The sequence below is a fragment of the Carassius gibelio genome, chromosome A18 (genome assembly GCF_023724105.1).
Source record: "Carassius gibelio isolate Cgi1373 ecotype wild population from Czech Republic chromosome A18, carGib1.2-hapl.c, whole genome shotgun sequence".
Classification (NCBI taxonomy): domain Eukaryota; kingdom Metazoa; phylum Chordata; class Actinopteri; order Cypriniformes; family Cyprinidae; genus Carassius; species Carassius gibelio.
Genome location: NC_068388.1, coordinates 16,393,689 through 16,398,495, shown reverse-complemented (window position 1 = coordinate 16,398,495; position 4,807 = coordinate 16,393,689). Strand labels below are relative to the sequence as shown.

Sequence of the window (4,807 nt, the reverse complement as noted above, 5' to 3'; positions counted from 1 at the left end):
GTCTCATCAGTGCTTTATCAGGTATTACTTTAATCAGTATATTTTTTTGATATTTGCCTTAAATTGATTGCTGTTACACTTTAACTTTATAAAGGAAAATGATTTCCTAAACTGATGAAATGTAGATGACTACATTTATGTTGAATTCTCACGTGATCAATACATTACGTTTGAATAATAAGACATTGAGTTTGTTATTATTATTAAAATGAAATCAGTATCAACAAACTGTCCAAATGAATAAATTGTTATTAGATTAATGTTTTACCTTTTTGACATACAAAATATGAAATGTTGGAAAAATACAATGATAGTTTTAAATATGAAATTAAACCACCAGTAGGTGGTGACAAGTCACTGTTTTAATAAGTGAATCATTGATTCAACCGATTCATTCAAACGGCTGATTCATTCAATAAATGAAGGAGATAACCGTTTTATAAATGGCTCACTGAATCATTGACTCATTTAAAAATGAATCATTTAGTAACAAAAGACTGTTGCTCGGTTCTGCTTTGGCGAGAGGGGGTTCAGCGAAAAATCGGCAGCTGTCAGCAGGAAGTGGCTGTCACTGGCAGCAGGAAGTGGCTGCCAATAAAACCGGATGGCAGCTGTCGCTAATACCCGGAAATTGGAGGAGGCTGCCGGCGGCAACAAGACAAATAAATAATTATATACACTTATGATTATGTTTAATACTTTTTTAAATAAGTATAAAGGTCAGTATTGTATATTATTTGATTTAAAATATTGATCAAATATAAACAAAGAAATAAGATCATTTTGCTAAACGTTAATTTCCAGCTGAATGTTTATGCATGTATCATTGTTTGTGTGAAATAAAACAATTTATATTTATATACGAGAGTGGCACTTACTGGGTGTATGTTGTATATTTATTATAGGCTATATACACAAATGACTGAAAAGAGAGAAGTCTCAGAGACCTTTATTTAAAATCATAATTTGCAGTTATATTTGTAGCATTTCAAGAAACAACTATATATATATATATATATATAGTATAAAGTAGCTGTTAAATTTGTAACTGGGTTAGTAAGTTGTCAAAGTCAGTGCTTTACAATGTAAACCGTATAAAATATATCCAGTAAGCACGCAGACTAAAATATCAATCAGAATCACTAACAACAATCCGGAGGTATTTTCAAGACTCTTAGATCAGAACTGATGAGGTATACAGAGTTACTTCTCCAGCATCTTGCACCAATCACTGTAAAACCCAGGGTGGATGTGCATCTCCCCTCATTTTCCTCTTGCAACATGGTCAAGTCAAGCATCGTTTATTTATATAGTGCTTTTAATAATACAGATCAAAGCAAAGCAACTTTACAGTATTAAATAGGAAAATAGTGTGTCAGTCAATAATGCAGAAGGACATTAGTAAACTACATTAGTTTGTAGTCAGTTTATCATTCAATTCAGTGATGTCATCCTTCAGCTCGGTTCAGTTTAAATAGTATCTGTGGAATCATTTGCAATCATGTCAGTGATATCGCTGTAAATGAAGTGACCACAACGAAGCAAGCCAGAGGCGACAAGGATCCAAAACTCCACCGGTGACAAAATGGAGAAAAAAACAAGGTCTTTACAGGGGATCTGTATCTGGGGCTCTAGTTGTCCTGGTCTCCGCTGTCTTTCAGGGCTGTAGAGGTCCTTTCTAGGTGCTGATCCACCATCTGGTCTGGATACGTACTGGATCCGGGTGACTGCAGTGACCTTCGAATAAGAAAGAAACAGATTAATATAAATTGAAGATGTTAATATCTATACGATGTTTGATAGGGAGCCAGTACAGGGTTTACAGAACTGGGCTAATCCGGTCATACTTCCTGATTCTAGGAAGAACTCTAGCTGCTGCATTTTACTATTCATAAGAAAATGGTGACATTAATACCTAAATTGCTTTATTAACAGTAGACATGCATGCACAGCCATATTAATGATTATTCCCATTGCATCTTGTCATGTACAGAGCAGTGGTTACATTTTCATGCATAATTTGCACACCTGGTAAGCAGTTGTTGTAAACCTCGTCGCAGTGTCTGCAGGGTGTACATTTTGTTGAATTCCTGACATGGCTTAGACTTGTTCTCCATTTTGTTCCACCTGTATATTGAGATGAGGAGCATGAAAACAGCATTATTACAAAAGATAAACATTCAGACATGGCAACTGAGAAATGTAATGTTATGGCACCTTTTTAAACCTCTTATCAAATATGTAAAAGAAGATACTCAGTCAAGCCAGCTGGATTGTGCCCTCTTTCGAAAGGAGTCTGTATACAGTACAGCAGACTTCTGAATTTGGAACAAACCAAAGACGGACTTAGTAATGTAGCATCACCCCTCCTCCAGGATCACGTAAAGAAGAATTTTCAACAGGACAGCATCTGGCAACTATAAAAAAAAGGTGTCAGTGCCATGCTTTTGTCTCAAGATGCACATCAGTAATGTGTTTTTTTTCCTTTCTAAATGCATGTTTACAAAAGCTACTTCAATGTTCTAAATTTAACTACAGCCTAATCCTGGCTTAATCCAAGCCCTATCTGTGAAACTAGACCTAAAAGTTATAAGGAATTATGAACCGGTCCATTATATTTTGTATAGATAACAAAAAAAAAAAAAAAAAAAAAAAAATTGTTTTGCATTCACATGCTTACAACTTCAACTGGTACACAGAACAGTTCTGCACATGCATAGTATTAGAGAAAACACACCTCAATAGTGCAAAAAAAACTTATTTAAGAACTCTTAAGTTAATGTATATCACACAATCTCCTGAAAGACTTAACATGCAAAAATATATGGTTAGTGTTGCAAATGTATCTTCTATCATTCCAGTCAAACAACATTCTTTTATATTATTCAATAGACTGTTAACACGCTAACAAACGTTAATATTTAATGGTACGTCAAACGTAATTTGAAGTTAATGGTAGGCCCCTAACAAGGTACACAAACAACGTTGCTACCACTAATTAGATTTCATTGAACAATTAAACCAAAGTAGACACCAAGTCGTTCACCAAGATACCAATTAAAATCAAACTTACAACGCAAAAAAACATTAATTACTCCGATGACCAATTTCTGAACTTACCGTTTGATGAATCGCAACCATTACTGAGGCGTTTGGGTGCAGTTATATCTGATTGGTTGCGCCCAGGTTGGTCGATACTGATTGGCTCCCACCGAATGGCAGGTCCCGCCTACCATCCGGCTGACAGTTACTGCCTTCCGGCTGTCAATGGCAGCCACTTCCTGCTGCCAGCTGCCGATTTTTTATCTGAACCCCTGCTGGCTTTTGCTTTGCTTAGAATTATTTTTGTTTGAAATTAAGTAAAAATCCACAATGTCTCTTAAATGTAAGTCAGTATTACTTGTTTATTTAACTGATGTATAAAATCAATATCAAATTTGCAATCGAGCTGAAAGTCGGAAAAACATCAATCATGGTCATGTGATGTTGCACATATTATACAGAATATTTATATTTTTTGTATCGCAGTGTTTGTTTCTTTGTGTGTGCTGTCCTTATGGTTTTGATTTCTCCGCGAGTCAGACAGACTGCACGAGCATCAACTGACTCGACCTTGATACTGTCAATACATTATCTGTTATTAGTCACCGTTTACACTAAAAGTAATAGAATCAGAATCATTCTCTTCAAAGTGTCGGTGATGCCCTAGTTATTGTCGAGCCCATCTAATATATAAAGACCATTTCCAGGTCAAATATTTCATCTTAAAACACTTGAAGTGCATAAGGTAGTAACAATGAAGAAATATCAACATTACAAAAATATATTAAAGGACATGAAATTCCCAATAAATTTGGTAGGTCAAAGATTTCCATTGACAGCTAATTAATCCTTGGCAGGCAGAGTAAAAAAAAAAAAAAAAAGATTAAAGGCCGAGTTCCCCTCCACTTCTGAGCGTGATTCTGACACCCCTCCCCCTCTCCGCCGAAAAAACTCAAAGAATCACGAATTTATATAAGCGGCAGGTTTATTAGAAAAAAAATATAAACGTAAAAATAAAAAGAAACTTTGGAGTATCAATGATTTGTGAACGACTTATTACCATTGTGTAAATAATATGTAATAATGTAATCCATCAAAAAGTAACTATAGTCTGATTACGAGTATTTTAAAAAGTAGTTTACTCTAATTACAAGTACTTGAGTTTTGAAATCTGATTACGTAATCCAGATTACATGTAATCCGTTACTACCCAGCTCTGTATGTAAGTATACTTGGTAAATTTACTTGGATTAAATTGTATTGTAGTTGCTAGGATTTGCTACGATGAAAAAATGTATAACAACTTAACCTTGTTTTTATATTTATAGTAATTATTGTATAGGCCTAGTATAATAATTATAGTATAGTATAATTATATTATAGTATAGTATAATATTTGTCAGTGTCCGACTGATGTGCTTGGTAGCTCACTGACTCCATTGTAAGGATATGTGGGTGTGCAAAACATGCCTGGCATATTTAGCCCAGTTATTTGATTTCAGCTAATGATTTCGTGATGCAACCCCATAATGCTGCATATCTATTAATAAAGCGTTACTAGGCAAACACATGGTGTAAGACCCCCCCCCCCCCCCCCCTCTCTTTTCCCTTTATTTTACAGGAGGACCTGAATGAAATAAAAGACGTTTGGAACGCACATCGCATCCGGCCCTCTAAAAACATCAATGTCCCATCAGGAATACCTAATCTCATGTATCTGGCACCTCACCTGTGGGGCGCAGAAAATCTTCTTCTTCCACTCACT

General features: G+C 35.3%; 1 long non-coding RNA gene across 1 annotated transcript; it reads right to left on the bottom strand.

The window, feature by feature from the left end:
- Positions 1-1,426: 1,426 nt before the first annotated feature.
- On the bottom strand, positions 1,427-3,312 carry LOC127933955 (uncharacterized). The gene is made up of 3 exons (XR_008147630.1): positions 3,121-3,312; positions 2,029-2,417; positions 1,427-1,737 (listed from the first exon to the last, which is right to left on the bottom strand). It is a non-coding gene; the product is annotated as an uncharacterized LOC127933955 (long non-coding RNA).
- Positions 3,313-4,807: the final 1,495 nt, after the last annotated feature.